The sequence below is a fragment of the Ochotona princeps genome, chromosome 14 (assembly GCF_030435755.1).
Source record: "Ochotona princeps isolate mOchPri1 chromosome 14, mOchPri1.hap1, whole genome shotgun sequence".
In the NCBI taxonomy this organism is placed as follows: Eukaryota; Metazoa; Chordata; class Mammalia; order Lagomorpha; family Ochotonidae; genus Ochotona; species Ochotona princeps.
In genome coordinates, this window is record NC_080845.1 from 14,744,695 (window position 1) to 14,771,669 (window position 26,975).

General features: G+C 40.6%; 1 protein-coding gene across 1 annotated transcript in view; it reads right to left on the minus strand.

Annotated features, from left to right (window-relative positions):
- Positions 1-26,975, minus strand: part of PAPPA (pappalysin 1) — a 246,820-nt gene that overhangs the window by 211,270 nt on the left and 8,575 nt on the right. The gene's annotated exons all lie outside the window — the stretch shown is intronic.

The window sequence follows — 26,975 nt, forward strand, 5'->3', positions numbered from 1 at the left end:
AAGGAAGAGGAGGTTAAGTTACTTTTCTTTGACAAAATTTATATCAAGATGTCCTAGAGCTTGTGGTTTTAAACATTTCTGTGGAATCCAAGAAACTACCGGCAATGGTGCCTCTGGGACCACCCCAAGGGTAAGGAGAGAGCTATAGGAATTTGCAGGATCATCTGATAGGCTTTGCAACATTCTTACCACCAGTTCAACTCTAATAGATTGATTTTTGTTGGTTTGGAATATGGTATACACAAGAAATGTTTTGTGGAATAGCATTTTATCTAAAGATAATGCAATAGCAGCAACGATAGTAATAATAAATATATGAAAATATTTTTTAACAAAGTTTTTGGATGAAGAAGAAGGCTTTCTAAACAAGAAGGTATTTGAAATGTAGGCTAAAATGAGAGTTAGAGGAGAAATAGAAGGAGATAAGACAGAATAGGAAGATGCTCATGTAAAAGGCTAACATCTCATTGAGTGTCTGTCATGATCAGTTATCAAATGGTGTTTGATGTAGAATTACCTAGAAAATTTGACCTAGAAAAGTGAAAGACAAGATCTAAAAAGTTAGTCCATCTGTGTCTTAAGGGGCTTTGGCTAATTCTGACATGTATCCCTAAAGAATGGCAGACATGCTTCAATGCCAAAATGGGAACGTTTTCAAAGATCACTCCAACCCATTCACTTTAGAGGTGAGTCCCGGAGAATAGCAGCTATTTGTCATGTTACATAGCTACTGAGAAAAACTGTGGGATTCAAATCAATTTGTTTCTCCTCTAACATGAATGTCTAAGAAGGGAACTTTGGATTTTAACTGAAAATTAAATTATGAGAAGTTTTTATTTTGGCATAAAATTTTTGAAATGTACGCAGTTTTCATAGTATGCTTTTTCATAGTATGCATAAGGCATATCTACAAAACATGTGCCTTCTTAATATAAAAATATGCTATGGCTGCATACTTAATTGCTAATGATAATAAACAAAATCTCAAATCTTCATGTCAGACCACGAAGTATGCTGTACACTGTAGCTGCATAAACTCCTAATGCTCAATTCACTCCATGATGTTGACAAAGGGGTTCTTTTGAAAATCCATTTAAAACATTCATAATAAAATAGTGTGTGATGATTTCTCTTTTTGGTGCCCAAATTTATCCCTTTTAAAGATTTATTTTAACCAAAAAAACAAGAGACACAGAGACAGAGATCTTCCATTCATTGGTCCACTCCCCAAATCGCTACAGCAATCAGCTCTGAATCAAAATGAAGCCCCAAATCAGGAACTCTATCTCAGCCTCCTACGTAGAATCTCCGATAAGGAACCATCACCTGAGCCAACATCTGCTGCCTTCCCAGGAGCACTAGCAGGAAGCTACATCAGAAGCACAGCAGCCAAGACTTCAATCAGCACTCTAACATGGGAGTGTGTGTTGGAAACAGTGGCTTAACAAATGTACTACTATGACAGCTCTAGATTTCATCTTTTTTTTTTTTTTTAAATTGGAAAGTCAAATTAACAGAAAGAAGGACAGAGAGAAGTTTCTTCTTGTTGATTCACTCCCCAAGTAGCTGCAATGGCCAGAGCTGAGCTGATCCGAAGCCAGGACACAGGAGCTTGTTTCAGGTATCCTGCTCAGGTGCAGGATGCCAAGACTTAGGGCTGTCCTTGACTGCTTTCCCAGGCCACAAGCAGGGAGCTAAATGGGAAGTGGAGCAGCTGCGACATGAACTAATGCCCATATGTACCAGGCGAGGACTTTAGTCACTAGGCTACTATGCTGGGCTCTAGATTTGTTCTTTTAATCCAGTTTTTCATGAATTTTTTCAAGTATTCATAATAAATGTATCTGATAATTTAATTTTCCATAAATGTTTGAAGTTCCCTCTTTAGACATTCAGGTTACAGGAAAAATAAGTTTTTATTTAATTGATGAGGATGAGGAAATTAAAGGAGTTGAAAGGCAAGTTCAAGGTCAACTTGTTTGTATGTGGATCCTAGATCCACCAGCCTCATGAGGCTCACTGAATGCTAATTGTTAGCAACTCCCTGTCCCTAACCAATATCATAAGGAATCTGGGAGACATCATCTAACTTGGAGGGTGTAATAAATTTTTAAGGAAGTTCTGATCCAGGCACCTACAGACTTACTCTGGGAACTCCAGATAGTAGCTTTGTGTATCATCTCTGGGTGTGATATTCTTTATACTAATCAATTCCTGTTCCCCAGTCTTTCTGGAATATACCCAGTGTCCTTGGCACAGACCACGCTTTTGGATTGGGAAAAAGACTTTCTAATTAAAAGTATTTTTTAAGTGTCAATGATGTATGAGGCCGGGTGGGAGGAGAACATGGGGGGAGAAAAGAATGAATAAAAGATGCTCATTTAGAAGGCCAGTCCTTACTCTGAGCTGTGGAATCATTACGGTCACCATAACTCTGAGCATGCATCTGCCATTAGTGCTCATTAAATGAGCATGGAGAACTTCCAGAAAAATCAATAGAAGAGGTTCACACAGTCTTTACTTGTCTGTGGGCATTAGGACTTCAGAAATTGTGTGCATCTCACTGTTCACAGCCGATGTGGCAAACAGTATTGGCCAAACATCTTAGGCTCACCTAAACCTCCTTTTTACTTTGTGCCCAAGAGTTTTCCAGGTAATTGCCAGAGTCTCCTTAAAACGTCATCCTACTCTCTCAGTCTGGATGACCTTAGCAAAGCACCAAGTACTCCTTGGTTGTCCATTTGGTGAAGCAAGGGACTGAATCACCTTGTCAGTCCAAGTCTGATTTTCTTAATTATAGGATCTCAGTGGTGTCATTCAAGGTACTGTTGGCAAGAAGCTTTCCCTGATAGCCTTCTGAGTGTTGACCACTCTCTCCTGTGAAACTGATTCACTTGCAGGACTGTGTATTTGCCTGTATCCCCTCTGTACCATGGGCTTAGGGCCTGCACCTCTGTCATCCCTGTCACTGGATCAATGGATTTTTACAGCTTGCATTCAGCACGTGGGTTATGAATGTGCACAGGAATGATCATACACGGAATGGAGAAAGAGAAGTGGTTGGGACATTGAGGGTCAACAAAGGCTTTAATTTCCATGTCTATGACTAAAGGACAGACAGAATGAGAAGACAGAATGTATGATTGGTAGGATAGAAATAACAGGATTTTGGAACTTGGTGTAATCTGCTTCGAATTCTGACAAGAGCAATTATTAGCAGTATGTCTGGGGTGAATCACTTCACCTCAGGGAACTTGAATTCCCTCCTCTGTGTCTCTCTTTAAATATGTTGTCATACTTGAAAGATCTGGCAGATTCAGCATCTTCAGCATACAGTGACTGTCCAAGTGGGAGTTCACTTGCACATTGCTAGAGGGCCCAGGAGTGATTTCAAGGATGAAAAGTAAGAATTGACTGAAAACCAAATACAGAAAAGCCAGAGAAAGAGCGTTCCCTGAAGGGAACTTGCCTGATGTATCAAGAGTTAAGATGAAGACTTGAAAACGTAGAAACTATCCACAAACCCGCTTGCAAATGCTACTTACAAATCATAACCCCTTGTCAGTACCGATGACATTAAGAGACTACAGATTAAAAGCTGTCAACCCACTAAATGCCTCCAAAGCCAAAGATGTGACTCCAGGTGTGTCTTTGGGTGCCTACTACAGAAACTGTAAGGATGGAAGCTGTTGGAGGCACCTTATCTGTGTTCGCTCCATCTGTTGGTTCTTCTTCCTCCCTCCATCTAACCCCTTTCCCCATAAAGAAGAAAGTGAAGCCTCCTAATGAGAAAATTAATGTTTGAAACAGGATCTCTTTTCCTCTCTCTTTTTCACTCTCCTGCCTGCAGGTTTTTATTTTGCAAGGGGCTCCCAGTCTTTGGTTTTCCTGTTGCCTTTGGAAGGCATCTAGCCTGGTTAGCTAGGTAAGATGTTTATACATCTGCAGGGTGCTCTCAGTTCTGAACCTTCCTGGGGCTTGGGACCCTGACTCAGTTTGTATGTGAGAGAGAGAAGCAGGGAGGAACGAAAAAGGCCAGACCCTGTAACATACAGCTAATAGAACAAGGGGTAGCTTCACCCTGGGAGGCAGAATGAAGGGCCAAAAGAAGGTTTTAAGTAGAAGCAAAAGGAAACATGTGAAGTGAACTGAGAATATTGAAGCAGTGACTTCAGAAGTTCAGAGGGAACTATTTACCTGTAGAGTAAGTGTTGAAAGGAAATTAGAGCTTCAGAAGGGATGGGGAAGCACAGTGACTGCTGATGGGGTTTATTTGTGTCTGTAAATCACTTAGTCAACAGTAATCACACTGCCAGAGCTTGCATGATAAGCACCCCTGAGACACCCGCCCAGTACCAGAGACTTGGCACCAGCAATCTGGCCACCACTTGCCGGGTAATCTTCCCTAGGATAACTTACATCACCCCCTTTCTGTTACTGGGCTTCATTTTCCTCTTCTGTAAAAGGAAAGGTCTGGATAAAATGAGAGAATTTAAAAGCTCTTTTGTTCACTGTTAGAATGGTTCCTTGTAAATAGGCGATTGCCCAAAACATGTGTTGATTTGAATGGGATGCCTTATGTCATTCACAATTGCTGAATGCTTAGGTTCTGTTTTCTAAATCTCCCCATACAGCACAGAGAACAGTATTCTCCAGATGCCACAAGAGTACATTCACACCTACACACTGCCCTTCCTCACACTTCTCTGATAGAGTGGGAGACACAGGGAAAGAAAATAGTACAAGTTAGTCTGAAGTTGGCATCATCCAGGTTGTACTAGAGGATGGCTCTGGGGACACTGCACCAAGTGACAAGAAAGAAGGCCATAAGCGGCTCTGCACACAATCTACATATAATTACACATGCCTGCCCAAGGTGAGAAGATGTAGAATTAGACGACAAAGGTGTAGGAGGCCTATTGTTGACCATTGAGTTGTCTGGCACCGAACAGTGAGAAAGAGATGTAAAAAGAGCTTCATCTTCCCCCAGAAGCTTGATAATAACTTATGCTTATTGCCTCTTTACTTCTTATCTACCCATTCACTCTCACACCAAAGAGGTAAAGTGTCCATGAGTGAGGGAAGCGCAAGACAAAAAGAGAAGTAGGAAGGATCTGAAAATCCAGGCCAGAGTGAACTGGGAGAAAACTCCCAGGCTTTGTGGAGGCACCATCCTCTGGCCACATCTGTACCACAGTGAGCTAAGCCTCCATCTGTTTGGTTAGCATCTAATGTCAGATCACTGGTTTGAGTCCCAACAGCCTCCCTAGGAAGGCAGCGGAAGGTTGCCTGAATACATGGGTCCCCTTCACTCATGTGGCAGAATGCGATGCAGTTCCAGACTCAGCTTAAGCCTGGTTCAACCCTGGCCATTGTAACCATTTGAAAAGTGAACTAGAAGAAAAAAAGATTTATTTCCCTCTCTGTTCTTCGTCCATTATCCTGCCTTTCAAAGAAATAAAAATGAATCTTAAAAAAGAAAAAAGCACTAGGGCTAGTGGTGTGCTCCTTCTATAAGACTCATCCTACTATTCTGTTCTAATACTTCGAGCTCAAATAATTATTCATTCAATGTATGTGTTTTCCTCATCCATGTCTTTTTTTTCCTTACATATTCTCAACATCCAACATTGTGCCTGGCATATTAATTCCACAGAGTTTGTTATTGAAATATTAAAAGAAGAAAGGACAGGGAACACTTCCCTATGTCTGGCGTCTCATTCAGAGTGTGCTATTCTTTGTGCAGCACTTACTGAGTATCAGGTATTCTACAGCAATTATCTCACTTAATTTTCACAACAGAGACACAAGCATTCTATACTTGTTACAGTAAATGAGGTTCAACAAACAGCATGTCCTATCTACAACAGCACAGCTTAGAATTCAGAGATGAGGATTCATGCTCATGTTCTTAGATGTGTCACTTCTTAAGGTGCCAAGACCAAATGTTCTGCTGTAGGCTGTTGAAAATATGGCCCTCTTGGATGACATTATGCCAGCTCTACTTTCAGAACAGGGAGGGTCTTCCAATAAAACTGTTAAATTTAGCTGGACAATAAGATGCTGGACTCTATGCAGGGTACATGCTTGCAATGAAGGAATCATGACTGGATATGAACTGCATTACTGCAACAATGTGGAGGAATCCAAGATAGGGGGAGGGTATGGGGAGGGGTTGGGGGAATCCCAGAGCCTACGAAACTGTGTCATAAAATGAAATAATAAAAAAAGAAAATATGGCCCTCTCCAGAATACCAGTATGGGTCCGATAGCACAAATACAAGCAATGTGAATTAAATCAATCTGGCAGGCAGCTTTCCATGTTATTTTTTTCTGCCTAGATCTTACAAATTGAAAATCACCACCACCTTAACAACAACAAAAACTGATGGTTCTCTGCTATCAGTGCCTGATCCACCTTAGCAGGCCAACCCCACTGCAAAAAGACTTAAGAATGATTTGTGCTGTATTGCCTTTCTAGAGCTTGGAACGCTTCCCCAAGCCATCCCTTCAGTGTCTACACTTCTGTCACTAGCCTTTTTTTTTTTCCTGTTGGCATCTGATTGAAGTTCATTCCAACTTTCAATTTTCAATGTTTGTATTATTCCCATTCTTCTTGCCCCCCAAGATTACCCTCATACTCTTGGTTTCTCCTGCCTTTCTTTCCATCTGTTACGTTCTGAATTATATTCCATCTACATTCCCATCTTGAGTTGGAACCCTTGTACTTCCGAGTATGACTATATGGAGGATAAGGCATTTAAAATAGTGAAGTCATTAAGTGGGTTTGAATCCAGTATGTGTAGCATCTTTATTAGAAGAGAAATATGCACAGCAAGAGGATCGTGTGGAGTTCCAAGGAGAAGGCGACTTCAACAAGCTAAAGAGAGAGAGAACTCTCAGAAGAAAGCCTTGAATACTTTGATCTTGGACTTGCAAATATTAAGATGGTAAAAAATAAATTCCTGCTGAGGTCTTTTCTTATGGCAACCCTAGCAAATGACCACACCATCATTTCACAAGTTTCTAAAGCGCTCCTACCTAAATTCTCTGAAATTTATCTCAACTTCCACTGCATGGTCCCCAGTTGGAATTATTCTCTTGTTATGATACAGTGCCTCCAGGGACTGAATTCCTATTTTGAGCACAGTGAGGTACATTAATTAGAAGGATATGGAATCTGGTGTCATGGTCACCATATACAGGAAGCGTTCCTCCTCGGGCAGGAGTCCTTGTGTGTTCCCATGTGAATACATTTCTGTGTATTAAACATGATGGTAGCTGCTTCCATACCAAATTAACTTATATAACGCAACAACCATGTACAATGACAGATGAGGAAACTCACAACTTCGAGGAGCAAGGTTCCCACTCCAAAGTCACACTCAGTGGGAAAGACTTAAAATCGACTTTGATTCCAAACTCAGTTCCTACACAGCTGACAGAACTCCAACCATGCTTCTATCCCATATATATTTTTCCCCCTTGGATGTTGTCTTTGTACTATCCAGGGAGAAAGATTAGCAACAGATGAGAGTGATATCCAGTTTGCATTAGTTTTTGCTTTCTCTCACTGGGAGAATAGATATGGGAGAAAACTACCCAGAGATCTATGTTTTTAAGATGTAAATAATGTCAAAAATAAAAAAGTTTTGAAAGCTTATACATGGCAGTCTCCATGTTAAGCATAAGACAACCTTATGATGTGGGTTTTTATTACCATTCCTTTTGTAAATAAGGAAACAGGTATAGGCAGACCAAGTGATTTGTACCTTCAAAGCACTGCAGAAATCACAATTCTAGTTTTTATCTGTTTGACTCAGAGCCAAAGCTCAACGTCAGGAAACTTTCTTCTTTCACTGGGAGAAAACTCTCAAGCCATAATCAAGTTGATTGTTCCCAACTCTGTTGCTGCTGTTCTATGGGCTACTGGATAAAGAGTTTCCCTCTCTGCTCTTCCTCACTCACACTTCTTAGGAAATGGAAGAATTCCAGAAGGCAGTAAAGGAGGGCCCTTCCAATTTGGATTCTGAAGTGGCTGCTCTATACATCCCAATCTTGCTTATCACTGCAGCACACATAGGTCAAGAATGAGAGAGGTGGTGGCAGTTCAAGCCAGAAGTCAGTTTAGGCCTTCCAATTGAAGAATGCCTACTAGCTGTGGGGCATCAGCCAGGAGATTATAATCAGACGTGAGTGGACGTGGGGATGAAAGGCAGAATTTAGGTCAATAATCTGGTTTCTTTCAGGAATCTAAAAAAATTAAAAGCTAAAGGTTGGCACTAGTCCCTTTTTTTAATGTTTTGCTTTGTTTTCTCTTCCATGACTTAATCGCTGGTATCAAAGCCACAGCAGAATGCATGAGAGAGCAATCCTATGGAAGGCTTTTATCTGTCCAGAGGAAAGTGATTAAAACAGACAGATTTGGGTTAAGTATACCCATCATCCCTGTACTTGATGCACTTGGGGGGAGACCGACCAAAATGACCTAGCAGACTTGATATCACCCAGTATCAGAAGAAGGCCGGAATGTCACTGAGGAGGTCATCTGAGCGAAGGACCCTCAGGATCTTCACTCCTATAGGTCCACCCTTGCTTAAAGGCTCTAGGGCTTAGTGGAAGGAGAAAGCTAAATGTCCAGAACGTTGGCTAGTCAAGCAAGATTATTCTAAAGAGCCCTGTCTCCTGAAATAAAAGAGGCAAGAGCATCAAAATGGACCACAGGGATCCATCAAAATGGATCCATCAAAATGGATCACAGGGTCAAGGTTAGTTTAGATGTTTTATCTGTGTTAGGCATGCAGCTGAATGAGCAGGACCAAATTTCCCTCTGTACCACTTCACGGACAAGCAGAACAATCAACCCAAAGGGCATCTGAGTCTGAAAGTCTGCTGCCTTACCTGAAATCCCTCTGACTTCAATAATCTCACATGCTTATATTTTATTTTACTAGCGGTGTGACCTTAGGCAATATAATTCACCTCTCTTAATCTCATTTCTTTCCACATATACTCTAGGGATGAAAAAAAATCCTCCTGTGTTTGACACAGGGCTCTTCTGAGAGAGAAGGGAAGTAAATGTATGTGTGCTTTCTTGCGAACTATTGAAGGCTATTCAGAGATGAAGCAAATATGAGAGGATTGTTCATCCAAGCTTCTAAAATCAGTAACTTGGATTAGCACAGAGACTTATGTTGTGCCTTTGGATGTTCCTGAGAGTTTCAGGTGCACCTGTGCTTCCCTCTGTCCATTGACTCTACATCCTGTCTCCTTTCTTCATATGTGATAGCCTGTGTGAGCATAGAAAGGTCAGAGTCTTGAGGATTAACAAATAGAAATGCAAATGCTGGCTCTCCAGTTTCCTAGTTGTGTGACTTGCACAAGCAAGGCAACATCTTCTAGTATTGCTCTTTTCATGTGTAAAGTGAGAACGGGAAGCATCAACCTCCAAAATCTGTATCAAGACTCACCAGGACTTGGGAAGTGTCTACCAGCAACATAACAACTGTTAAAAGACACAGATTGTGCAGTCAGACAGATCTGTTTTGAACCCTGTTTTGCTACATGCTAGCTGCTTTGCCCTAGGCAAAATCTCCTCATCTCCTTGACACCTTCCTCATATGTAAACTGATAGTAACAAGTACTTAGCACATAGAGTCTGTTAGATGATCTAGTGAGAGAATGAAGATACTGATTTGCATAGGCATCCTTTTTACTCACTTTTGTTCCCGAAAAAAATCTATCCCTTTTGCTCAGAATTGGGATATTGTGGTATCTTCTCTGTGCTGCTAAATCCCATCCTTTCTGGCACTGTTCTCCAACATCGAGAGCCATGGACATTGCTCTCTTTTCCACACAGGTGGGGAAATTAGTGCAGAGAGGAGGAAGAAGACAAGGAGAAGTGTTTTCATAGCGCACACTGGATCCCAGTAGAAGGAGATGTGCTGATACTGCATCTATCCTGAAGCAGAGGACCTACTTTTGGTCACTTTATTGACCTGAGCACATGTAAGTTCTTTCCAGACATTGATCAAATTTCAGTCAATTATAAAACTTGCCAGAAAACTGTTAAAATTGGAACATCCTGCTTTTCTCCACAATCTGCAGGTTGCCCCCCAGCTTGTCCCCATCACCATTCATGGAGTCAGGCAGAGTCAGAGCTAGTGGGGTTCCCTTAACAATCACACCTTTAGTAGCTAACTTTATGTTTGAATTATCATATAATGCCTCAACCAGTGACTGATTTCCAGAATCACAGACACCCCCACTACCAGGAGGAGATAGTAGGAACACTTCTCAGTGCTCTCCTTAGATAGACCCTAAATTATTTCCCTTTCCTTTCTATCCAGGAACCCAGGAGATTGCTTCTGGAATCCGTACCTATATGCTGTGCCCTTTACACCAGATGGCCCTGGAGAAGTCGGAGGCTTTTGATTGTATTCCTCTTGATCTCTTTCATGCCCCAAACTAACATCCTTAATTCCTACCTAACTCATGCATGTATTCATTCATTGATTCATTAAACAAATATTCATAGAGCATTCATTTTATAAGGCTCTAGCTAGATATATGGAGATCGAGCCTAACCAAACACAGTGATACCTTTATTTCATAATGTTAGTACTAATCTTTCTAATCATACAATTACAATTGATTACATACAATATGGAAAATCTACTATCATCATGACTTTCTCTTTACACAGTCCCTGGAATTACTACTCTGATTTATACTAATAGCACTCATAGCCATATGAACCTATTCAGATACAAACACAGCCACCATTTATGACCTGTCAAGGACAAGATCAATAACTGCACATGTGTGATCTCACAAAAAATTACAAGAGCTTCATAAAATAATCTTTGCTGATCCCATTTTTGCATCAAGGAAACTAAAAGGGAATTGCAGTGACTTGGCAGAGATCAGCAGACTTGTAATAACACAAATGGGATTAGATTTAACTTTGATTCTAACGTGAGGGTTTAATCACTGAAATATGCTTTTTTACAGAAAATATAAGCTAGGGTTCTTTTCAAATTACTTCAATACTATTTTTCAAATTATCTACTTTCTAAATTTCTCTCAGATTGATTGTACATTGTAGCTTATAACAATATAAAAACATCTTAACTTTCCTCGACATTTTAGAGCATAAAAACCATCTTAATCGTTTCATTTTCTTCTCCTGGCAATCTCCACAAGACAAGAAACCAAAATAATGTCTCTGTGGGCAAGTTGAGGCTCCCACGTTGGCACTGACTTGGCCAGTCTCACCTAGTTTGTGAGAAATAAAACCAAGTAGGAAGAGAAGGGATCTTCCACTCTTGGAGCTTCTATCTTGGCCTAAGCAAGATCATTGCTGTCTAAAAGCCATGAACATAGAATGGAAAGATTGAGAAGGCAAGGAATGTTTTCATACCCCTAGGGTTAGCATAGTAATGGGTTGGTAAAAGCATCAATGAATGTTGATGAAATGCTTTTATGTACATCGGTATGAAAGATGAAATAACAGGGCATGTGAGGCATTTGCCCAAGTGAAAGTACAATGGGGACTTGGGTGTTTAAGAGCATGATTTGGAAGCAAACACAGCTGTGTCAAGTCTTGGCTCCACAGTTGGGAAGAAGCAATAAGACACGGCTCATGGTCTAGTTAGCAAACTGCCTGTTATATAATAAGCACCTAAGCAATGTACATCGTTATGAATATAGCTGAGGGCAGGAAAGATCAAAAGTACATGGGGAATATTCCGAAAATGGGACAGTATTGAAGGAGAAGGAGGAAACAATGCAGCTAATAAACTCAGGAGTGTTTTGTCCATGTGCTTTCTAGCTCAGTGACACAGAGATTTGAGGCCACTAACAATAATATTCGTGTCCTCAGTACCTCGTAGATGAATACAGTGATGGTTATTTTTGCCGCTGGAAAGAAAAAAGAAATTCCTTGAAATAAGAGATTTCCCCTTGTTTTTCCTATAATCAGATCTTGGCTTCTGGCAATTTCAATTTTATCCTTGTGGATAACTGTGTATCTGTACATGTGTGTGAGTTTATGTGAGTATTTTTAAGTTTTGAAGACTATTTTCTAGGAATTTTTTTATACTGCTCAGGATAATGGTAACATATAGGGGGTTCTCAATGAGCTGTTCGTGTAGCTCTGTGGGTAGTATAGTATTTGACCCAGAACTGCACAGAATGGGGAGCGTAGGCCAAGTTGTGGCTTTAAATCTCAAGCTTGCCCCACATAACATAAAACTTGGACAAGCCGAAAATGCATATCTGAGATTTTTTTTAATTTTGCAAAATTATCATGCCATTTGCATTGTGAATGGAAAAGCATACATTTGGCACTCAGTTAGAACACTCCTATCTAACCCAGCACCTTCATTTCTTTGATATAGCCTGTACGGCATAACTATTTTCATTTCCAAAATTCTTGTTGACTTATATTTTCCCAAATAGGCAACAAACCTTTCTGATTCCCTAGAGATAAATAAGGGCCAACCTCAACTTTATAGCTCAGACATTGGTTTCAACCTGACCTTAAACTTATAGATTCATTAGATCTCATTTGGGCTCACACTGTTTCTGACAGGTAGAAATGCCTTCACTTTGCTACTCACCATTCTCTTTTCCGATTTTTAAGACCAATGGCAGTATTACTTATTTTGATAGAATGTCAGCTTTGCCTATAATCTTTCCCACCACCTGTTGTCTCCTAAAACATATATACTTTTTGACAGCAACATCTTTCCATATCATGTAAAGGAAACTTGGATTGCCGTCACAGTTAATTTTGAGGAGCATGGCTTCTTTCTCCTGAGTGTTTTTTTCAGGTTCTGGTATTGTTTTCAGTTCCTTGGCTGCTAGTTGGCTTTCTCTTTCATGGCAATTATCACTGTTGACAATATGACTCCTAAGGTCACCCTCCAGCACTTCTCTAAACTGCAAGTTTCATGAAGGTAAAAAAAAGCCTGTTTCTACTCTGTATCTGTTTAATGAATCAGGTGCTTTGTATATAAGCATTCAATAAACATGTGTTGAATGGATGAAGAAAAAAAAAACATTTACGAGCCCAGGGTTTTTGAAGAAACTGGGTTTGAGAGAATTTTGGGGGTTTCAAATAATCCTTAACATTTTGGAGCAGCATTTGTAGGAATAACTGGATATCTTTTCAGTACTGGGTGAGCTTCTTGTATCCTCGCCCTCAATTTCTCTGTATGTTTTGCAAGGCTGATATGAAGGGCATGGTAAGTGATTGTATAAAATAGTAAAACGAGTAACAGGAGTTCAGGAAAACAACAATTGAGTTGTGCCTTGGTATGATGAAGTTTTGTAATTGTGGGTAAACCATACTCCTCCGTTAGTGTTCATATTCTCATCTGTGAAAGAAGATTATGACAAAACAACTTCCAGAGATTATCCTGAAAAAGAAGTATTTCTAAGTTTTTAGGTAATAAGACAAACAGAATTGATTCTGAACAAAGATCACTTTTCATTTATAGTTGGATCACGCATTTTGTGTGCAGTAAGCCCCTCTTACTTCAGGGGCTTCTATCTATGTATCTATCTATGTATCTATGTATCTATCTATCAATCATCTAATCTATCATCTATCTATCTACCATCTATCTTCTATCATTCACTATATATACCTCCATCTACCTTCTGTCATGATGTCATCGGTATAAAGACAAATGGATTTATGAGACTAGAATCATGATTATATACAGTAGTCTTTTTTTTCCTTCTCACTTGAAAAAGACATTCAGCAATTTTATGAGTCCCTAGAAGAACTTTAGACCTCAGATATCATGCCAAATGTGCCTAATGGATCAGCCAGGTCCCCCTTTCTCTGGACCTCTGCTCCTCTTCTGTCGAGGAGCATCAAGAGTGGTCTTGAGCACCTTCACTCCTAGGGAGCCAAGGGGAATGAGGCCGATTTCCACATGGACAAGCCAAATGATGCAAATATCATACCTGTTGCAGGCCCACAATAAGCTTTATAAAAATGCACACCAGACAGTGTGGGCTGATGTCTGGATACAAAAGCTCTTCTCTTAGATGAGCTTCATCACCTCATCTTGGCCCACACAGCCAAAGGTGAGCCTTTCAGGGAGAGAGATGGCAAGGGGAGATACAGAAAGACAAGGCCAGACAAGCAGATCTTCACTTTGTAGGGATGGTTCCATCTAGACAGGCAGAGCAATAATAGGTGATGTTGACCAAGTGTTTGTTATGTGCTAGTCGTTATGCTGAGCACTTTGCATATTGACTGTGTAACCTTTGGAAGAATCCAATCAGGAAGATCTTATTATTCTTTCCAGTTTTCAGATGAAGAAATTGAGACTCAGAGAGCTTGAAAAACTTGCTCCAGTTTGAGTAACTTGTTGGCAGTGACAGATTGGAGGCTCAGCCTTAGGCAATCGGATTCCAGGGCTCATGTTCTTAACTTCTGAGTTATGCTGCGTGATCAGGGAAAACACACACACACGCAGATGAGGAGATGCATGAACTATACATTTTAAAAAATATGCTAAAGCAAATTTTGCATGACAGGTACAAGGCAACAGACCTCAGCAGCAGTTTCTCCAAGAGCCGAACCCGGGAGAGGTACATGGTTTGGGTGGGGAAATGCTGACCAAAAACTTCGAAGGGATGAAAATCACAGCAAAGGTGAGAATTGTGAAGTCTCCTAAAAGTAACTCTGAAGATGAGGAAGAAGATGTCTTCTTTTTATGGAATTCAGGATAAACAGAAGAGGGAAGTAAAGTGGCAATGGCATCTGAAGCTAGATCACAAAGGACTACTGATAAAAAATCAAGACATCTGAAATTTATTCAGTAAATGATCAGGAATCTGCTGCTTTTGAAAATGAAAGTCCAAAGGCCTGGCATGATAGCACAGTGGCTAATGTCCTCGTCTTGAATGTGCAGAGGTCTCATATGGGCACTGGTTTTAATCCCAGCAACCCCACTTTCCTTCCAGCTTCCTGCTTGTGGCCTGGGAAAGCAGTTGAGGACGGCCAAAAACCTTGGCACCCTGCACCCAAGTGGGAGACCCAGAAGAAGCTCCTGGCTCCTGGCTTCGGATTGGCTCAGCTCCAGCTGTTGCGGCCGCTTGGGGAGTGAACCATCAGATGGAAGATCTTCCTCTCTGTCTGTCGTAGAGTTGACATAGGTAGAACTGAGGTCTCAGGACTTTTTGTTCCTGCTCATTCAACAACTGAATTCTGCCTTAAGATTTATTTATGAAGAGGGTATAATGTGGACAAACAGTGGAACAAAGAAGGTAGAAAGAATTTTCAGGTCAGATCGTATTTTTCTGTTGTTCTGACATCAGCAAGACAACTATGAATTATAATTTCGGTGTAAGGAGCTCCGTAAGCTTTAGACTGATAAATGATATTTATGTGCTCATTAGAACTTTGTAAATTAAATTTTGTCTCACTAGGTGAGGATGATAATCTTAGCCTTTCTCTTGGTCTCTTGTTGGACTTGATCAAATGTCACCTGCCTTCTGTCATTTGATTACGCCCATTTATTCAAATGAATGAAAAACGACAGTTGCTCTTAAAGTCCCTTTCTGCGTCTGTTTGTCATATAAACAAACTCCTTAAAGGCCAAAAAAGTTGATCTCTTTGCATTTTCTACCTGGTGTTCAGCTCGGAACCTGATACATGGTAGACCCAATAAGAAGTACTTAATGCATAGAACAGATTGAGTTTTAAAAGGATGATTCTTGAGGAATCTTCAGAGCATTTTAAAGGGAAGTTTGAAGTGGTGACCATTTGTTAAAAAAGAAACACCAAAACAAATACATCACTAAACCAGACTAGCTAATGTTACTCTTTGGCTGTAAAAGATATTTAGGAGGGGCAGAACATTTGGCCCAGTGGTTAGGCCATCACCAGGGATGCCCACATCTCAGCAGAATCACTGAGTTTGAGTCCTAGTTCTGCTTCTAATTGTAGCTTCCTGTTTGTGTGCATCTGGAAGGGGATAGGTTATTGCCCAAGTAGCTGGGTCCCTGAAAACGACAAAGGAGACCTAGATTAGTGTTGGGGTCCTTGGAGTTAGCTTGGTCTAGCCCTGTTTCTGACATTTGAGGAGTGAACCAGTGGAATGAATACCTTTCTCTCATCTCTGTTCCTTTTTACCGCCTTTCTCTATCTCTTTGCCTTTAAATTAAAATCCACAAAAAATAATTATCTGAAAAATGATGAGTAATTATGTACTATGGAGTAGAGGAGACCAATGGGGAAGAGACCAAGAGGGATCAAGGAGATCGAGGAGATTAATTAGGCAAGAAAGAGAAAGGAAATGGGAATATGTGTTCTAGGAACATTAGTCCCTTGAATTTATTCTGAAGAATCCATTAAGTCAATGGTTCTCAACCACTCAACCACTCAGGCTTTTGCCCCCTGTGGGACACTTGACAATGTCTGCAGACATTTTTTTTTTAATCATCAAATTAGTGGAGCAGTAGACTCAACTGATGTGGTGACGTCAGAGATACAACACAAAAGGACAATCTCATGGTACAGGATTATACATTTCAGCATGTCAACCCAGCTGAGATTGCCATAGTAGGAAACACTATTTAGGAGTGACTGAAGATGAAACTAAGAGATTTACATTGACCTAGAGAGGTTTGTGGTGAAGTAGCTAGAATATCCACTCTGACTTATTCCACTACTTATATGCATTGATCTTAGAAAACTCAAAACTTCATATCAAGAAAGCAAACCACCAACAGTTATTGCTTCAGAGGATGTCATCAGAATTAAAGAATTATTGAAATTAATTTCGATGTTTCTTCCTGTTGTTAAAGTTGTGTAGTGACATCTCATTGGAGGGGATGATATCCTGCCAGCTCTACTTTCAGACCAAGGATGGTCTCCCAAAAAAACTGTTGAATTTATCTGGACAATAAGATGCTGGACTCTGAATGGTACATACCTGCAATGAAGGAATCATGACTGGCTATGATCTGTACTACTGTAACAATATGGAGGAACTCAATATGGGGGGAGGGTTTGGGGAGAGGCTGAGAGAATCCCAGAGCCTATGAAACTGTGTCATAAAATGATATAAAACAATAAAAGAAAGAATTAATTCTTGCATGTGAAAATTTTTAGAACAGTTCCTGACACATATCACATATTTAATACACTAAACATTGTTACCACTATGGGTAAGTAGTAGGGAACTATATTAAAGTCAAGTCTTAAAATATGGCAGAGGCATCCTCACAGTTGCTGGCAATTTTAGTAAAAGGATTTATTGCACATAATCATGATGTGGCTATTGTAGCTACATAGTTAATAGTCCTTCAACCAACTTTTTCTTTGATACAGCAGATTGAAAGTGTTCGGGTTTATCTCTTTATTTGCAAGCAACTCCGTGTATATGCCTTGTCTCTCCGATATACATGAATGGCAAGCCAACATCAGACTGCCTCTTCGTTCCAGGATCCTCATGGCTTTAATGAAAAAATGGAAGGAAACAGAGGAAGCCAGACATGTGCACAGATGGAAGAAAGTTGGAAACCTTCTGCAAAAGCTGCTGCCAGTGATACACACTATTCATGGGGATTCCAAGAACGAAATTGGGGACATATTTCAGAGGCTTGTTTGAGCTATTGATACTGTTGTTTCGGAGCCCTTGTTTGTAAACAGATATTACTGTTGACATTGGGCTTTACAAGGGTAGACAGAGTGGGGGCTGTGGATGTGGGCTGGAGAAAAATGAAGGTTGTGTCCAAGAATGGACCATGTGTTTGTTGTTGAGAATACAAAGACCTTACTGTATAAAATGCAAATGCTTGTTTTACAAGGTGAATGGGAATATGATAGGTACATGTTGAAAATATTTTGGAAACTGAAAGAACCCCATGCCACGAGGGCTTCCTGCTACATCACACATCCACTAACACACATGGATTGTGAAGGCTCAACATCACTGAACAAGGGCTTGGGGAAGGCTGTGGACAGAGAGTCCCTGGGATTGAGTGATTGGCAACTCTCCTTTCTGTTCTCACCTATGAAGCTTGCCCTTTTCCTAAGAGCAGAACTCTGCTTCACATTCTCTCTGGTTTTCCACTACCTGCTGACCTAAGAACAGAAACTGTTACTGATTTAAAATATGAGCATTGGTAAAGGAGCTGCTGGCAGTCTAGATCCAGATTCAAAGAACTACTGGGAACACTCATAATTACATAATAAGGTGGGCAGAGTACTTAATTTTTTTTCAAAATAAATTTCAACTTCACAAGTGAGTGCTTCCAAATCATACTTGGTGCAAATTCAAGGTTTGGTGAAATGTTTTGGGGGAATAGTATGAAGATTCATAGTGGCATAAAAGCCCTAATCTGAGTCTGCTAAGTTACTCTGACTGTAGCACATAATCTGCTGAACAGAAGATTAAATGAATACAAGATGGATAAAAAATGGATAGAAGAAAGAAAATAAAGACAGACAGCTGGAAGGATGGAAAAAGTTGGATTAGTGGAAAGCTGGATGTATGAAAATAAGGAATAAAGAGAGGAAAAGATGGAGGGGTGCGGTTGGATGAATGGAAAGATGGATGTGGAAGGGTGGGCAAGTAGTAGGGCTTATGGATTTATGGGTAACTTGTTATAGGTAGGACCACTTCAGGCCACATTTGAAGTAAATTTGCCTCTGTTAAAAATTTGAGATAATTCAGGAACACGATTTGAATAAGCAGATTTACAGATTATACTTCTTCATTATTTAATTTCAATTTTTGGAAGATTTATTTATTTTTATTGGAAAGGCACACAAACAGATAGGAGAGATAGAGAAGAAGATTTTCCATTTTTCCATCCATTGATTCACTCCCCAAGTGGCCGCAATGGGCAGAGCTGAGCCAATCTGAAGCCAGCAGCCAGGAGCCTCCTCCAGGTCTCCCACTTGGGTGCAGGGTCCCAAGACTTTGGGCCATCCTCGGTTGCCCTCCAAGGCCACAGGCAGGGAGCTGGCTGGGAAGCGGGTTGCCAGGATTAAAAACGGCATCCATTTGGGATCCCAGAGTGTGCAAAGTGAGGACTTTAGCCACTGGGCCATCGTGCTGGGCCCATAGATTATACTTCTAAGGAATAAACTAACATGTTCTAAGAGGGAAAAACTTTCTGATTCTACAGACTCCAGTAAGGACAGAGACGAAGGAAAGTGTGTCAGGAGTCTGATTTGACAACTCAACATCAGCACTCTCACTTGCAGACTTCCTGTGACAAGTCAACATCAGCACTCTAACTCCCATGGACTCCTGGTGGCATTCAGACGCTGGGAACCAGAACAGGGGCAGGAACGGAACTGACATACCCTCTGCTTTAAAGCCTGTAAGTCCCCACATAAGGACCATTGATACCTTCTGGAAACTGATAAAAGCTTTGAATCCATAGAAACTGTGCCACCTCAGATTTTCACAGAAAATGTCTTAGAGTTCACAGGTGACATAAGGTTCCTCTTAACACGCTTTTCTTCAATTGATGTGAAATAGGAGTTCTAGTCAAACATTTTTTTTTAAAGATTTATTATTTTTATTACAAAGTCAGATATACAGAGAGGAGGAGAGACAGAGAGGAAGATCTTCCGTCCGATGATTCACTCCCCAAGTGAGCCGCAACGGACCGATGCTGTGCCGATCCGATGCTGGGAACCAGGAACCTCCTCTAGGTCTCTGATGTGGGTGCAGTGTCCCAATGCATTGGGCAGTCCTCAACTGCTTTCCCAGGCCACAAGCAGGGAGCTGGATGGGAAGTGGAGCTGCCGGGATTAGAACCGGCGCCCATATGGGATCCTGGGGCGTTCAAGGCGAGGACTTAAGCCGCTAGGCCATGCCGCCGGGCCCTAGTCAAACCTTTTAGTTGGTACTGGTATTAGTAAGGAAATTAATAATAATTTTTTGATGAGAATACAAAGTTGTAAGGAAAAATAGCAATAATGAATCAACACCATAATAATCCTACGGTTGAATTGTTACTTTTGGCCTCAAACAATACATTAACAGATGGATCTTTAGAAATGTAAACCAGATCTTAAAACTCCATTGTTTGGAGCACCTCAAGAACTTTCTGGAACACCTAGATTAACATCCAGACACAAATAATTTGGGCTGTCTTTAGCTTTCAATTTGACACAGTTTTCTCAGCTTCCTACACATCAGCTTCTTCAGTGTGTTGAACTTGCCCTGTGTCATGGTTTTTTCTCTAAATCTTCTGTTTCTCTTTCTTTTCAACCCTGGTCAGTCATCTTCTCACATGGCTATGCATGTAAACATAGCTATGAGCAAATCCTTTTGTAACAGCCACTGCCACTCATACTCTGTTGCCTCCACTGCTTAGTCCTTCCTTCATCCCATGAACTTTAACAGCATCTTTTATTCACTGCAGTCACTTCCAATCACCCTGTCCTCACTCTTATTTGCAGCTACCTCAAGTCCATTCTTTCATGTAACAAAGCTAACATGAGCTCTGTGCTGAATGGTAGAAACAATGCAGAGGCAAAGACAGAATAGTCCTGTTCCTAAAAGGCTCAGAGACAACTGAGGAGAGACCAATAGTTACCAAAATAATCACAACAGGGTGGGATACATGCTATGAGGAAGGACCATGAGAAACTCTCTGGACCCGATTTAGATAGTGATAGACTGAATTATTCATTCATTTCCTAGTGCCACACTCCTAAAAATTACTTAGAGTCAGTGTCCAAAATGAAAGCATTAATCTAGAGGTGTTAACTATTCTCATTTGACTTACGGCTGGAAGTTTAAAATGATATGTGACTATATTTGTATGGAAATCAGGGTATGCACATCACATACAAATACATGTCATTTACTTCACCAACATATGCCACCTTCATACCATAGGGAACGAACCCCATTATTCCATTGAAATCTCAGAGCACTTTCTCATCTGATCATAAACATGGGTGTTCACCAACACCACGTTCTGCCTCTGCCTTCCCTAGACTAATTGCTTAGTTATCACAGTTACCATGATGTCATCTATGTTTACAATCTGCTTCCACCACTAGGACGGGGAGCTCCTTGGGGGATGGAACTGTGCCTTGTTCTTCATAATCACCAACTCCTAGTTTGATGTGTGATACATAAAAATTGCTCAATAAGTATCTATTAAACACTGGAGCAGATGAATAGAGAGATTCAAGGAAGGAAGGACTAACTACATTTCATAATTAACTTTCACTTACTGTCTACTATCACATAATGCCCAGCATGGAAGCTTGTCACATCAATGCTTATGAAGAGTTAGTGAAGAGCTGTATAGTATTTTCGAACAAACTTGCCAATATGAACCCACAGTTATAACTATTATGTAATAATGTAAAGAGAAACAAAGAGACTCAATGGAGAGGATTCAAGAGACCTGAATTCTAGTTTCACTTGCCTATTTGCTGCTTAACCATACGTAGCTTAGCAAGTGAGTTGGCTTGGAATGCAGTTTTCACATTTGTAAACTGAGCAGGTGTGATACAATAACTAGAACACTGTTTCACCTTCAGATCTTTGAAACTTTGAAATTTTGGACAAGTTGTGTGTGCTTTTGGAGACTGGGTCTAATCAGCCTGGTAGGCTGTTCTGCAAAAGGAGTCACTCTGTGTGATCCAGAATGGGTTTGTCAAAGCTTCATATGTTGTAATAATATCAACACAAATCAGCCTTATTGCTCTACATGGCTTTTTTATATACTCAAAACTGAATAATTCATTTAGTATGATCTATTTACCCCTGTTTGGCTCAGAATGCATCACATCCCTCATCACAGGGGTGATAACGTGTCTGTATTGAGCATGTTTGGGGAAACACACCCAGGCTCTGATCCTGAAAAGAGGAATACACAATGTCAAACATTTCTGACAAAGGTAAAATGTGTGAGATAAGTGTGTATATCCCAGAAGGCCACTTAAAGGTGAGAAATCTCTTGTGGATGTTTAGTGCTTTTTCTGTTAAAAAAATCACTTGCAAATAAAATAGACTGTGTATGTCAAAAAGACTTCTCATCCAATCTTTTTGAAAGATTTTTAAGAAAAAAAGATTTGCTTGAAACAGTTGGAATGAGACAGAGGGAGACAGAAATTGAGAGTGGAGAGAGAGAAAGAGAGAGAGAGAGAGAGATCTTCCACCCATTGGTTCAATCCCCATAAGGCTCTAACAGATGGATTGGTGCCAGGCTAAAACCAAGAGCTAGTAGCATTACCTGGGTTTCCAGTGCCAGCAGCAGAGGCCCAAACACTTGGGCCACCATCTGCTATTTTTGCTAGGTCATTAGCAAGGATTTGGATTAGAAGCTGAGTTGCTGGACATGAATTGGTACTCACCTGAGATGAGAGCATTGCAGGTGGAAGTTTTACCTATCACACTGTAGTGCTAGCTTCTTATAATATTCATTGAACTTTTTTCTTCCATTTCTTTCTCCCTCTATCTTACTCTCCTTTCTTTCTTTCTCTTTTGAATCCACTATTTTTAGATGTTTGTATTGGAGGCATATTCACTTTCACATAAAAAATTGATGGATAATGAGGGCAAAACAGCAGGTCTTTATGATGGATAAAGATAAAATTAAATTGGGGCTGGTGTAGTGGCTCAAAGTCTAATCCTCTACCCAATGGCACCAACACCCTATATGAGCACCTATTCATGTCCTGTTGGCTCCAATTCCAATCCAGCTCCATGCGTGTGACCTAGAAAGGTAGCAGAGGATCACCCAAGTGTTTGGGACTTGGAACTCATGTGGGAAACCCAGAAGAAGCTTCTGGCTTTGGAATGGCTCAGCTCTGGCCATTGAACATATTCAGAAAGTGAACCAGAGGATGAAAGACCTTCTCTCTATCTCTGTCTGTAAATATGTTTTCCAAATAAAAATAAATAAATATTTCCTTTAAAATATGATAAAATTAAATGAATTAGATTTGGATTCCAGTTCTACAATTCACCAGCTGTGGGCCTTGCTGGGAGTCATGTAACTTTCTAGCCCAATTTCAGGGGTTCCTAGTGTAGCAATCAGCATGGTTCCAGCACATAGTAAGTGCTCATTATAAGCTAGCCACTTTTATTACTGTCATTACTGCTGAGAATGTGCATTCTCCCCCAAGGGTATATAAACAGCAGACAGAGAATTCCAGCTCCTGAGGTCATCAAAAGTTCTCATAAGATCCAGAGAGGCACACGGAAAGTTCCCCTGTCAAAGGAGGGGAAGAGATGGGAACCCAAGCAACAGATACAGCTTCTGGGACACTTGAGGCCCAGTGTGACACTGCAAAGGGAAAGGTGGGGGACTCTGAGGAGACAGCAGCAGTGTGCATCCAGAACAAATGCTTTGCACAGAGGCGAGGGGCTGAGAGAGAACACGAGGCCAGATGTGGCTTGGATTAGGAAGGCCGCAATATGAGCTCAAGAGGCCCTTTGCTACTATGCTTCCCTCCTCCCTCTGCTTTGGAAAGCCAGATTTCTTTTTTCCCTCTAACTTCTTTGCTCAAGGGGAAATGGAATTAACCACTGTGTAATGTTTCTGACTGTGACGCACATGCCAGGTCATGTGCTTTGGTTACGTAATGCCACATGCCTGTGGTTCGTGAGCTTTTTCTTCCAGATCATTAGAAATTCAGCTGGTTCTTTTACTCAGTCATCCATTCATTAGAAACACAGATAGCTCTTTTATATTCTTGGCACTGTGCTGGGCATGGGGAAATTGAGGTAAATATAACTCTAAATAACACAGTTAAGCATGATGAAGAATTCCAGGTGTTTTGATATAAACATGCAGAAGGTTCAGTGGAGAAAGATGGACAAGTGAGCTGGAAAACACGTCACACTTTAGGAACCCATGGAGGGCTTTGCAGGGGAGGGGTGCCTTGAGCGGACTCCTGAAGAGAAACATAAACACCCTGTGAGGTGGTCTACAGAATCTAAGAGAGAAATCAAGCAAAAGAAGTGATAGTTTAAAAGTCTTCAAAACTTTAAAAAAATGATGTTTACAAAGATGTGGATGAAGATGCTAATGAAGACTTGTTAGCGTGGGGTGATATAGTCAAGTTTGCACTTTAGGAGGATCTGACTCTCTGGAATTAGAAGATAGGTTTAAGGAGATGCAGGTGTGACGTTGAGACACATAGCCATTACAATGGTAGAAAATCTCAGAACAAGATATGAAGAGGGTTTAAGCTAAGAAGACAAGAGGCTCGCTACACAAATGTCAATACAGCAAGGTAGGCAAGAATTGATGATCAATTGAATCCAGTGAGTGAGATATAAGGAGTGGATGACAGCATTCATGAAGCGGACCCAGGTAATTTTAGGGGAAAGATGGTTCTGTTTGGAAAGTGTTGAGTTTATTTGTATGTGTTGACATTTTCAGTGAACATCTGATTAGATCCATGAGTCTAAAGATAAATGACTGTCATGAGAAGAGAGGTGGTGATTGATGTATGGGAAAAGCTTCAAAGTGGACAAATGGCCTGGGTCACCTGCTGTGCTCACTGATTTGGACAAGCCACTTGCTTCATCAATGCTTCGTCCTCTTCTGTGGAATAAACAGTTCAGATGAGTCTTCCACATCTTCCCATACCAGGTGCAGAATGTACTCAACTGTTATGTTTTCTGTGTCATGTGCATCTGTTAAAGTAGGCTGTTCTGTGCCTGTTAGCAAACATTTTGCTATTCTCTCATCACAGAGAGATACCATGACATAAACTTTAATGTCATTAAAAAAAAAACCCTCTGTACAAAAACATTTCCTCTAATCCTTTTCAGTTACCCTTCACACTCAGAAAACAATAGGAACTAAGATGAGACAAATGAATGATAGATACAAAGGCCACCGGTACAGGGTAGACCATCAGTCTTGTACAGGAAGAAAGCTGGAGCAACTTTCTGGATTTACTCATGAACTGCATTGACTTGCATGCTCATTTATCCCAAGCCATGACTTCCCACATTTTCTGTGTTTTCTCTTCATAGGCTGTTTTCTCTTCATAGGCTGGAACCTGGGACCTTACAAAGATTTCCAAACTTAAAAATAGGGCAACTTCTACTCCTCTAGATTCTACAGGCTATACATTTGTGACAAATAAGCACATTTTCTTTTTTCTTCTCTGAAAAGAAACACATCTTTTTTCTCTTCTTTGAAGAAAAATTTAATTGGCCAAGAAAACGTGGTGGACATGTGAAATAGACAAGGAGAGGGCCTGGGCTCTGGATGGCAGGATGCAAGATGAGCTTCAGGGATTACAGAGCTTACAAAGTTTTGGAGGCAAAGCAGGCCACAGAAATAGAGTTTCAATATTTTAATTCATGAAGTGATATTATAGAAATGATAAGATTCAGAACACAATGGCCTATTATGGTGTACAGAAATCTATCTGCAATGACATTTTAAAGTCAGATATAAAGTTTGAGTATTGTAGCATAGTAAGGGTCAACTGGAATGTCATTTAATGAGATTTTTGACACTGATGCAATCTGTAATTGGCTATCTTATTAACCAAATGACTTCTAGTTATTAGGAATTAACAATATTCCCAAAATAATGTCTTTAGACAGTCTCTGGCTAATATTCTGCTGCTGTTTTCTTGCTTTTGCTTTTTACTTAATTTGAAAGGTAGGACAGCCTCCCCTCCTTAATACACACAGAGATCCCCTGTCAGCTGTTCCACTTCCCAAATGCCTGCAACACCTGAATCAGGACAAATCTAGGAGCCTGGGATTCCATCATATGGGTGGCAAGGACCCAAGTACTTGACCTATCGTGACTGACTCCCAGGGTGCACATCAGCAGGAAGTTGGATGGGAAGTAGAAGATCCAGGATTTGAACCAGGAGCTTCACTAAGAGATGTAGGCATTCCAAGTGACAACTGCTCTAGTAAAACTCCCTCCACTGCAATTTTACTTTGTGCACAGTCGTTGAAATCTGTATGTCAATAGAAATGCCACCTTCTAAGTTATTATCAGCCAATGCTACTTTATCAAGCAGGAGAGCCACATCCTTTTCCCAAGTATGTGATCCTGGGGAGAGGAAGCAGAAAGTGTATAGGCATTTGGCCCCTGAAGGTGACAGGCACAGGCACCACCTAGTGGAGAAAAATGAACCAAAAAGGGGAGAAAACTGGAACTATTGCCAACTTTGCAATTTTTATTTAGGACTATTATGATTAGGGTGTCAGAATTCTAGGAGCTCTCTGCTCATGGGGTCACTCAGGTCAAGGTTAGATAAACCTAATTTTTTCCCCAGACAGATAAAGTAGCTTGCCCCAAAATCACACACTAAGTGAATAATTGCACTGGTCTGAACAGACACCAGGTAGGGCAGAGTGAACTGTTTGACTTCTGTTATACTAGGCCTCCTCCAGACAGACCCAGGTGTGCCCTCGGGACTCTTTCTTTACACTACCTCTTATGGCAACCACCATAACCACCCAATTCAAGTCTTCCTTGTCCTGTATGCCTACCGTCCACAGTGTTCCTCAGCTCTGTTCTTGACCTTCTTTCTCACATCCATTCACCATTTGCTACATGTGACACATGTGCTTTTTGTGCAAAGTCTATGTCTTCCTCTAAGAGATAGAATATAAAGTCCCTGAAGGCAGGAGTGTTTTTTCTCTTCTGTTCTCTGCTCTGTATTCAGGGCCCTATACCTGATACTTGAGCAGAACGAAAAAAAAAATCTTTTCAAGTACTTGGGTGGGGGAAAGAACAAATTTTAGCTTACCCTTTATTTAACCTGCATTTCTTTTGTTTTCTACAAGGAACATGCATTGCTTTTGTACAATCAAAGGATAAGTTGTCTATTTTGTTTGTCTTTCATTTGGGTTTACTTTTTAAAATGTTAAGTGAGAGGTCTTCCCTAAGCAGTTAGAGAAGGAAAGGCATTTTCTTGCTTTGTCAAAGCAGGCAAACATTTCCTAGTTGCAGTTATCTGGAGAATCAGCAAT